Genomic DNA, 11998 nt, shown 5'->3' with positions numbered 1-11998 from the left:
CAAGAGCTGTTGTCGGTTTACGACAAGTATGAATATCAAAGTTTTGATTTATTTTTACTAAAAAATACAGGTACCTGCTGGACATGTTTTGTGTTCAAGTCTCCCGTCAAATCTTCTGCAATCGCTTGAAAACCCCCAGAAAAACAAGATGCATGTAGTTAAGGCGGAAACAAGAGATCATGTTGATATTTAAATAAAAAAATGGTCTGAATCCTTTGTGGTGGTTTTTGTCCAACTGAGCTCTAAAGGATTCGTCAGTTCGCAAACAAATATCAAGAAGTTCCGGGAATATCGTGCAATGGTACACTTGGTTATGTTCACCTTTTTTATTACATCGTTCACAAGCAATATATCCTTATGTCCGGTGATAGCCTAAAGAAGTTTTCTAGCAGGTGAGTCACAAATGAAAGATGTTATCTCGATTTTATACATATTTCCGTCAAAATCGTCAAGAAGATCTCCGTGTTAAAATTGAATTAATTCATCAAGAAGAGGTCTAAGAAATTATTCAACCTTGGAAGTTTTTCCCTTCCCAGCAAAAAAAATTATAACCGGCTGTGTGTCAACGGAATAAGTCACCCGACAAGAGATTACCCACAAATTCACCAAATTGGTTTTGAAGACAAAAGTCCCGTCAATGTTAATTTGCATTTTTATGAGGTGAATATCGTTGCTCTGCAAGCCTTTCTTCAACTTGGACAAGAGACCCTTTTTTAAACCGAAATGATGGAATGTTCTACTACGTATGGGAGTACTCGTAGTGCGAAGAATTGTTCTTGGATCAGTCAAAATGTCACGCCCCATTTTTTTATCAGTTTAGCAACCTCTCCTAGTGAACTAAGACTCATCAGTTTTTTCTTGCATACAATAAAGCCAGTTCACTAAAAAAGGCCTTCTTTGTTTTCAATTTGACGAACTGATTTAGCACTCGTAATACTACACAGATCGTTTTCGTCTGTAGTAGTTGCAAGATTTCCATTTACTGTAGGGACTTCAACAAAAACACCACATGCAGAATCCATGTTACATGAAATGCTTCATTATTAGCAAAAAAAAAGTAACCAATGCATTTCTTTCGATTTCGCAATACCATATTACGGGGCTTGTCAGCAGTTGTTGGTTTGCTTTGACTTGGATTCCGGGTTGGCCTTAAGTTTCCAACAGTTAAGAAAGTTCTTTATAAACAGCAAGTTTTCTGGCGAATCTTGATAGGGTTGTCATCCTGATGAACGTAACAAATACAGAAATGCGCAGCAAACAGTAGCAAGAATAAAAGTTATTTATGCGAAATAGCAACGATTACCTTAAAGTTTTGCTACAATATTGAGAATGTGATGTAGATGGAGTCTGGTCTTCGCTTTAGTCTTGTTACTATGACTACCTTGAAATATTGCTAATATTGGAAATGTGATTTTGACGACAGCCTGGCCTTGACGGTGCATATACATAGCAGTTATTGGTTTTCAATCAATAATTACAATTTGAAATTGGTATCAGACACCTACATTTTGTCGTTCAATGTCATGATACGTCTTTCATGTACTTGGTGAATCCAACAATATGGAGGCAGACAACGGTTTTTATATGCTCGTATCATTTAACGCAAGATTAGATTTCAAAGGATAACATTTTACTGAAAGCAATCTTATTGTTTATTTAGCTGTCGTAGTTCAGTTGGGTAACGTACATATCATAAACAGTACTTAGATCTTTGCAGTACAGCGTGTTCATGAAATAAATTAGTCCAGGATATTGAATCAATCCTCGTCAACGGAAAGTAATGGCACACTGAAGAATTCATTTTTAGATATTCCGCTTTAGAATGGGTATAATACCTGGATACATGACAAAATTAATAAATGTTGTTTTGAAGAATGAAATTTATGGACATACCCCGTCTGGTTGCTTACCAATAACCAAGAGGTTACGCTTTCCTTCAACGACATCAAATCCTTGTTTGATGGTCCAGCAATGAGCGAGTTGATAAAGTCACCCGCATGTTTTTCTTAAATAATTTTCAAAATGAGAGGCTCTGGAAAGAGCTAAAAGAACTCTACATTTTACTGCACACCATCAGATAACAAGTAATGGTCAACTTACTTCTTCCGACGAGTAACAATTCATGTTAGTAACTTGACGTTTTGGTGTATCTTCTGTATCTGTGTTGTTCCTGTTTATCGTGGTAGAATGTTTGTTAAATGTTGGTGGAACATTGGTTGAATAGGGCAACTGACTACATAGATCCAAAATTGGACCTCACTCTTTACGACGTTTATATGGTAGTATAGTATGAGCAAATGAGCCAACATTCGTTTGCAACGAGATAAGAAGTATGTACTTTTCAATACAACTTTGAACCAATATTTGCCAGATGAGTGGCCACATATTGCAGTCGAGATACGATTGCTAATATCGCAAATTTATTGGGCAAGACTGAAAATGCGTTTAGAAACTCAGTAAATTCTCAATTCAGTTCAAAACTTGTAGAGCAAATATCCATTTACTTGTAGGGTAATAGATTGTTCAATGATGGTGGCCTTTGGTGAAATATAGTTAGATAAACAAGCATTTCACAAACCAAAGCTTATGTCTGATATGATGAAATAAGTGTTAATATTTACCTTTGACAGTTTAGATAGCGATGAAATACTCATTCATGTCTCAATATTCAATATTCAATTCAATGTCCGTTGTGTATCTCAATATGAAAATTGGAGGATAGAGGGGACTTTGTTTATGTTTCCAGTCTAACGGTACAAAAATAGGTGCAAAACTATTAATAAAAAAATAATGGTAAGCCTATAAAGATTCACAGTGAAATACCAAAGCGTTATAAGGGGAAATATATAATGGATATATAATGCATTATACGAAACATCACGGTGTAATGAAAATTTTAATCTGATATAGAATGTTAGAATGTCGAATAAGTTAGAATACTGGCACAGTTACGGACTTACCGATGCAAAACCAAACATAAAAATTGAAATTGTTTCCATAATGGAGCAATATTGGCAATATGTTAATGGGTTGTGATATGTTGTGATACATAGCGTGGGAACTGAAATTTTGAAAATTGAATACCAGCCTTGTACCGAGAAAAAGCTGAAGCTGACATTTAAAGAAAACATTCCAAATATTGGCCCCTCCCTGGTACAAAAACATATTCTTAATACATGAAATTCATCATTAACCCGATTTTCAACAACATTGGCTTAAAAAGCTCTATCAAATGGCGTTAAGTTTGATTAGATTTTAGATTCCGTGCTACTCTAGGTTACATAAATGATATTTCGTTTGTTATTTTTGTATGTTAAGGTTGTGCTTAAATAAATTTTTTAAAATGTAATATCACATTAAAAATCACAAAATCAATGTCCGTCTCGCTAAATTCGTCAATCATTACTTAAAAGGAAAGATTGATAACGTCAAATATTTCTTTCAAAATTTTGATAAGTAAATAATGCCCTTGCCTAATCAAAAATGCCCAATTTACAATATAACATTTGTTTACTTTATTTTACTTTTTATCCATACAACACTATTTTAAATTATATATTTGTATTAGAGATAATTAAGCATATTCATATAAAATTACATACAGAAAAATTACCTATGATAAGGTCTTAAACCAAACTAACACGAGAATCTTTTAATAAAAGTGGGAAGGGGGTAATTTCAACTAAAATATCTGTAACACTATCATTTTTAAATCCGAAAAATTTTTAGCAGTCAAGATAATTACAAAAAAATGACAACAACGATTATCACAACTTCTCCGAGAAATAATAATCAGTAACCTCCTCAATCATTTGTGTCAATTAAAACATAAAACATCTAACAGCATATACAGCAAAAATGAGGAAGCTGCTGATGCTCGTGCCAGTACTAAGGCTGTTGCTGATGCTAACTTCAATTCGAGACGTTCTTTCGTCAAAGCAAACAAAAAATACAACACTTTAGTTATTGGACAAAATTCCTTACAAGAAGTAATTTGACAAAGTAAGAACCAAGGTTTAATGTACAATTTTTATAATTCATTTTTGACTTGTTTCTTAACTTGATTTGTTCTGTGCACCTAACTAGGCTTATGTCAATTTTCTGAAAATGTCTAATGTGATAGACGAAAGCACTTTCCAGTCCAATTTTGAGGGACTCGTCGCTTATCTTAGACGTTACATACTTTCAGCTAAAGGCTAAAATTATGTATAAGTAAATCAAGGAACTATTTTACTCCTTATGGATATAAAAGAGTTGTGTGCATCTAAGCAGGGAGCAAAGGGCATCACGTCATTATTGTGCGAAGAATTGGTACGTCTAGATTGATTACTTACAAAAAAAAGTAAGAAGAAGTAAGAGTAAACTCGGTTGTTTACTTTTCAGAAAGGACACCCGATCACTGTAAATTATTCTAGGTTGAACCTTAGTGCTGTATTGATTATTCACTCTGAAAAGAAAAATCTTCGTTCCATGTTAATGGTAAATGGAGAAGTGATCAACTACAAAAACATCAGGGTTATTTGTCAAGCAACGATGAACTTGCTCAGCATATATTACGTATTTGATCGTAACTACCCCGCAAGATACGGCTTGCTGTTGTTGCTGGAATAATACTGCCTTATCAGAACGGGAACTCCTGCTGCTGCTAAAGGAGGAAGAAAAGCGATCCAGGAAATTTCAAGAAACCCGTCAACAGTTTCGAAGATTATTTACTAGTACCATTACGAGTGAAAAATCCTATAATACATTGTGTAGTTTTCAAATACTGATTTGACAACTTTTATTTCTAAAATTGATAACAGTGAAGGGGGTATTTTTATATTTAATCCGATGGAAATTCAAGGCAAATTTATAATTATTCTTTTTCCAATGTTTCTCTAGCTTTTCCCATAGCTTCACGTTTTGAAATGGATTAGTTGTACCTTTTTATAAAAATATATATCTTTTAACTTATAAAATGAACAGTTGTAGTACAATTTTTTTTTTATTTACGTACAGAAGTACAGCATGTTTCCTCATATATCAAATAAGAAATAATGAATGAAAAGATGTCTTTTCAAATACTTCTAGCAGATATTTATAAGACACCAGTACATAAACTTCTAAATAAGATGTCTAAAGAAGGACTCAAAGATATCTTAGCTAAGCAAACACAATAGCAAGACAAATTGATATCTTTAAGATGTCCAAAAGATAGCATGTTCTACTAGGGTAGTCGTCTAGTTTTTTATTGTTCTTTTTTCACTTGAACTTGAATTTTGTGGAATTTTTACCCATTATAGACCAGTTGCCACTTTCGTAAAAACCTTTCAAAAACTTATTCTAGCATGCAGCAAAAAAGTCCTCATCTTAGGTTCTGGTCGCAGACGACTAGTCCATAAGTTGCGACAAATGGCGTCGTCACTTTCTAGTAGTGGATGTTGATGCTTTTTCACTAGTCGATGCCTATAGACTAGACGATGATTGCGGTAAAACTTACTTTACGCAGCTTTACAATAAATGTACAAAGGGCGCATTAAAAAACCCTGAAGTAAGATAAGAAAATTACAAAAAAACCGGAATTTGTAAACATAAATTGACGACTAAAGCCTCATTTTTCTACTACTGGGTCAACTTCATACAAAGGTTCGCACTTATCGATCATTATTTTTGTCAACATGATACATTTTTCATGGAGTAAAATTGTTTAACTCTTTTGTTTACTGTTTCGTGTCTTGCTAGAATGTTTTTTTTTTATCTGATCTCCATTGGGATTTACAAAACAATTATTATCTCGGTAGCTCGATCTTTTCAGCCAGGGCATTTTCGCTAATTTCAAGATGATTGATGAAAGAATCACGAGATAATCTCAAATCAGGCCATTCGACGAAATGGTATCCACCGGGGCCCAAACAATATTCTCCGTTCTTATGCAAAGTCCAATTTCATAGCGAAGGTCAGGTCCTCTGAATATATGCGAAAACCAATTTTGGTCGAATTCTGTGGGCTCCAATATTGGAAAGTTAGTGCAGTCAAGAGAAACTAACGTAGTGGTGCCTGCAGGCACGTGTTCAAGACGCTTTTCGAAATCAAGCTAATAAATTTAAGTAAAAATATATTTTTATCTCTGAATGTGTAAACATTTTTTAAAAATCGTTACCACGGGAAGATTGGCTATAATTTGAATATAAAGTAGGCACCAAAAGTATACGGACACCCGAGAGAACCTTATAGGAAAACGCTGTTTTAGCAATGCGAAAAAGTACTCAAATTTTCATTCAATTTGAATGAAAATTTTTTTGTAGGTTTTCTCTAGTGCCAGGAACAATCCTAATTTGTTTTTGTTTTTTTTATTTTAAAATAATGTTCGAGGCAATTTTAAGTATCCGGACAGAAGAGAGGCCCATATGGAAATGGGCTTACTTTAAGTTAAAATTGTGACTCACTGAGAAATGCTAGAGAAACGCAAACGGTCATAAAAACAATTGTTTTTTTACAATTAGAATTCTTGTTGGACCCATTTCAAAATTGATTCCGTTAAGATATCTGGTTATAAGAGCCATGCAATGCTGCCGGGTCTACGGAATTGTCTACTCTCCCCCCCAGTCCCTACTAACCCCTTTGTTTCAGAAAAACGGGGGGGGGGAGTAAGCAATTCCGTAATTCCTACTTTTCTTTTTATTCCAAGAAACATGATCCAACTCACAATTGAATTGAATATCATATACACTTTAATTAATTGAACACTTTAATGCCAATGAATAGCTGAATTGTTAGTGATAGAAAAGAGCTGTCGTTTTGATGCTAAATCAGCGTCAATTTCCGAAACGTGGCATTTATCACATTAACCATCACGATTTTCGTTCTTTGGTTTACAAAACATGTGAATATGAATGCAATTTGTGTAACAACAACCAATTTAATTCGTTGCAAACTTATCTGGTTAACTGCTTGAAGGTTTAAAAAAAAGTTTTAATCATTGGTCGATTGAAATCATAGTGACAATCAGAAATATTATTTTTATCGTAAAATTCTGCGTCTTCTTTTGATAAATCTGAGCATCTTTTTGGTAATGAGACATTCAGTTTAAATCAAATAATTGATAACATTGCTGACCGTTAGATGGTACTAATTATGGGAGAGCTTCCGCTAAGCAGTCTCCGCTTAAGCTCAAAGCTCGCGTTTTTTTTAATAGAGCGGTTTATTGCTTGTCGCTCAGTGAAAATCACGAACCATATTTTTTCGCAGAAGCGCAGAGCAGTGCAACAAAAGCTCAAAAGTATTGGTTTGGATCTTTTTAGTTTAGCAGTCAGCCAGAGGGTAGAATACAGGGGGAAGAAAGTTTTTTTTTTTTTCAAACGGCATCGTCTTTCTGATCTTTCCTCTGATATTAAACCGTCGACAGAATAGAACCTCTCCGTATAGAACTCCCATCAAGCAGGCTATGGTTGAGGTAACCAGGGAATATTGGATAACATGGACTTTTGAGAAATATTGTGAACTGGTTTGCAGAGATGGGAATGTCTTGTCAGTCAACCATGATGCCTTATATTTATCGAACAGATCGGCAATGACGGCGTATCTGGTGTACCTGCAACTCGTGTCACGAATATATCAAATATTTTAAGAATGCTTAGAAATGTTTGTGTTTTATCAACATTATTATATAAAAAGATCTCTGAGTTTATTGCATATTTCAATTTCAAAGATGTATGTTTTTCTTGTTGAGTTAGTTGTGTAATACTTATTTTTCAGATCAAATGAGACGAGATAAGACTGCATTGATTTAATGTTATCTTTATGAGACGAAAACTGCTTATAAATATCCTGCATTATGGAAAACTCCTATCCACTAACTCAATTCTACTTTAATTTATTTCATTTTATTTTCTTTACAACTAAATGATCAAATGACGCTTTAGGTAGTGAATGCCGGGTTATGTTGGACGTGTTCAAGGTATGACAAACCAATTTATTATAAAACTAGTAGGAATTAATTATTTTAAAAAATATAGGTGTGTTAGAATTTATATTTTTAAGTAATCTCCAATAATAAAAAGTGTGGCTTTCTTTCGAAGAATATTTTTTTACATTATTTTGGTATAGATTAGGGGAACTTCCGAAGTTGCCAGTTCTATTAAAGCCACCCTAAAAATTTGTGCACTAACTGGAAGTTGGTCTTGCAAGGCGGCTTATGGAGTTTTCGCCGGTTTCGAAGAAAAATTCAGTTTGTAGTATTGGTTGATTCTGTCTAGAAACGTCTGCTACAGGAAGCAACAACAAAACCATTCACAAACAAAAATTAAATAAAAATTAACTAGATTGAGTTTGGGCTCGAAATAAAAATAAGATAATAATGAAATGAATAAAGTATTCACTGTTAGGAGAAAAAGGGGGTAAAATCAAAGTTATATATAAGAAAACAACTTTTTAACGAGAAGAAGTTTGTTTCTCCATTAGACGCTGTAGGCGAAACAGACCAACTCGAACACCAATTTGATTTTCGCATTCGCGGAGAATGCACAACGCAGGATGTCCAACTGCTCCGTGGATTTCCAATTTCATCTCCTTTAAAATTTACGATGAAATTATTCAGGTGTTTGAGTAGTAGGTTCTGAGCTCTGAGGGATGTAGCCTACCGATGTAGCCTACCGTAGAATAAACGAAGAAAATTCCTTTATTATTATTATTAATTTTACCGTTAATATTAATATTAAGAAAATTTATTTCTATTTTTTTCCAATTTCATCTCCTTTAAAAATTAAAATGAAATGATTCAGTTTTTAGTAGGTGGCTCTGAGCTCTGAGGCATGTAGCCTACCGAAGAATAAGCGAAGAAAATTTCCGCGGTTGGGGCAAGAAAAGGGAATTTTTGCATGTAGTTCTATATTTGACCGCTAGATGGCGCGCAACTTTTTTTACCCTTTCGGCGTGCCATAAATGTCTACATGCCCAAATTCAGTTGATTCTAGGCCATCTAGTTGCCACTTAACAACAGAATACGAATTACAACAGTTTATTTCGGAACAAGAATTTCGGAACCGTGCTGTGCTGGACTCAAAGACCTAAGTAAGATATTTTCTGGAGTATCCCCTTTGATGGCGTGGAATAATGTGATTCAGTGGATGGATTTTCCCAGCCTGAAACAAATTCACTTCGTTCAATCCACAATGGTAAAAAATTATGGTCCAGCATCTTCTGGTCTCTCGAACTCCACGAACATAACCATTTTCTTTCTGCTATTACGCTCCAAAATCGAGAAGTCCCTCAAATGGATCCAAAATTTTTAGAACGAAATAAACTGTGCTGGGCAGTACAGTACCTTTAAAAAAACGACTCGCGTCAGCTGTTCTGAATAATTTCTTGGTCTTGGCACCAGGTGGCCAAATCCTATCTTTCTTTCTTTGCCGAAAAGAAGAAGCGGAATTCCCATATTTTACTGTTCTGCATTTTAGTGCCCAATGTTGTTCTCGTTGTCAGTTTGTGGTGGGTCGGCCGTGTTATTGGACGATATCGAGATAACATTTCAGAACTGCAGACTGCATATAGAGATGAAATTGCAATGTGAAGCAAATGTGGACATTGCTGGCCTCCATGACCAGACTAGCAGGAAAAGTGCCAACACCCCCGAAAGATATTTTAAAGATCTAAATTGTGTAGCATTATTGAACTAAAGTCTTTCAGTACGAAACATTATTGAATTCAACTACATTGCTTTCAACCCCTTTTTTAAATTTTTCTAGGTTGAGGTTTGCCCCTAAATTGGGATTCATTGTTTGACGTGCCAAATGTGTGAGAAACACATGCAGGACCTTGAGGCTTCAGGTGGACTGCAGATTATCGATCACACTTCACCTCCTACTGTAAGGGCACTGTTGAGTTTACATCCCTTCTACATTTGCTAAAGCAACTTTCTTTGGGCTATTTGCAGATCCACGGTATTTCCCTAAGACATCGCTATGACTATGGCGGGTGTCAAGCCGACGACGGCTCACAACAACAGCCCACAACAACGGCCAACAACAACGGCGATGGCAGAGGAGGCAACAATCACAGCAATGGTAGGACGGTCGTCAAAAGAAATGCGAAAATGCCGTGCGGGCCATCCAGTCGACTCGCTCGTTTTTGGAAAAGCCCAACGAACCGATTAACGACATGTCTTACGTATTTTGAATGCTTGGACACGATCATGGAGAAATCTAAGAGCCCGGGCGATGGAATGACCGGCATCGCTAACAATGCCAAGAAATCCGAACACGAGCCATTTGGCGAAGCTGTCAAAGACGTTTCGAATGCCATTACTGGACTTGTCGAGGCTGCTCTAACAAGCCGCGTACCTAGTTGGTGTCTCTGATCCGTCAAGCGTAGCCGGAGGATCTGGTTTGGGCGATCAAACAGCCTTTGCCAGAGCTTCACAGGTAACGATTCTTGAATATTTTCCATGACAATTGCATTTTCTAATTTTTTTATTATTGCAATTTTGTATCAATTTAGGCCATTCAGTCAGCCTGTCACGCACTGTCCACGTCCAGTCCCAGCAGCACACAGCAACAAGTTCTGTCTGCCGCTACGGTTATCACCAAGCACACCAGCTCTCTGTGCCACGCCTGCAGAGTGGCCAAAGACGACGAATCCGGTGGCCAAAAAACACTTCGTCCAATCAGCCAAGGATGGGGCCAATTCGACGGCTAAATTGGTCAAGGAAATCAAAGCCCTGGACCAGGATTACAGCCAGCGCAATCGCGATAACTGCGCCGCTGCAACTCAGCCTCTCATCGGAGTGGTCGAGAATTTGTGCACGTTCGTCAACTCACCCGACTTTGCCTCCATCCCGGCTAAAATTTCACCAACCGCCTGCCAGGCCCAAGAACCCATTACTTCAGCCGGTAAAATCATTTTTAAATGCCTTGCCAAGTTTTTCCTAATATTTATCTCTTTGTATGTTTTTATTCCAGGCAAATCCATCATTGACGGTTCCTGCTCGATGATTTCGGCAGCCAAGTCGCTGGCCCTCAACCCCAAAGATCCACCCACTTGGCAAGCTTTGGCCAATCACAGCAAGAGCGTCTCCGATTCGATCAATAAACTGGTATCTTCCATCCATGATAAGTTGCCAGGATAGAAGGAGTGCGATGATGGCATCTCCATCATGTCGAATTGTGTCCATCAGCTGGATCAAGCTTCGCTGTCTGCCATATCTCAGAATCTGAGCCCCCGTCGAGAGAAATCGGCCCAGGCCTTTGCTGAACAGACAACCAACTGCGCTATGGAAATCGCGGATCGCATCGACAGCGTCCGCTCTGCCGCTAAAGGAGAAGCCAAAAAACTTGGTCACGCGGTAAGCATTTCCAGTCATTCCAAGTACAAATTCTTAAAGATCCATTTCAACCACGGGAAACTTAATCTACGTTAGGTCACCCAAATATCCCATTACTTTAAGCCGATGGTGATCGCCGCCACTGGATCTGCACAGCAAATGATGATGCTTGATCAATCCAAGACAGTCAGTGAATGCGCCGTTCAGCTTGTTCTCGTCGCCAAGGAAGCCGGAGGAAATCCCAAAGTAATTTTTTTCGGCTGTTTTTAGTGATTATGTGACGCGAATTAACTAAAATGTGCGTTTGTGAAGGCTGTTCAAGTTAATACGGATCTTGACGAATCTGCCGAGTCCATGAAGGAGGATCAACGGGACTTGCTGTCGACAGTCCAGACGGTGGCCACCGAGTCCGGTGTGATTTCTGGGCTCGTCTACTCAATTACTGCTTCCATGAATCAAATGGAGAGCCGGGCGCAAACGGTAATCCAATTATCCGGTCATTCAAGCCTCGTGTTTCAAATATCTTGAATTGTGCTCCTAATTTTAGGGCTCTTCTGGGGATGAAGCCGACGGTACTAGTTTTGTTGATTACCAAACACGAATGGTTCAGGCCACCAAAGAAATTGCTCGACTATCCATATAGACACCGTTATGACTTTTTATATTATAAATTCTATAAAATTTCACTGTCAATTCAATGTA

At 37.0% G+C, this 11998-nt stretch overlaps 1 pseudogene; it reads left to right on the top strand.

The window, feature by feature from the left end:
• The first annotated feature begins 9767 nt into the window (after positions 1-9767).
• On the top strand, positions 9768-11998 carry LOC124209971 (annotated as a pseudogene).

Source organism: Daphnia pulex, chromosome 12 (genome assembly GCF_021134715.1).
Source record: "Daphnia pulex isolate KAP4 chromosome 12, ASM2113471v1".
Classification (NCBI taxonomy): Eukaryota; Metazoa; Arthropoda; class Branchiopoda; order Diplostraca; family Daphniidae; genus Daphnia; species Daphnia pulex.
The sequence above is the reverse complement of the archived record's forward strand: the minus strand, read 5'-3'. Positions and strand labels throughout refer to the sequence as shown.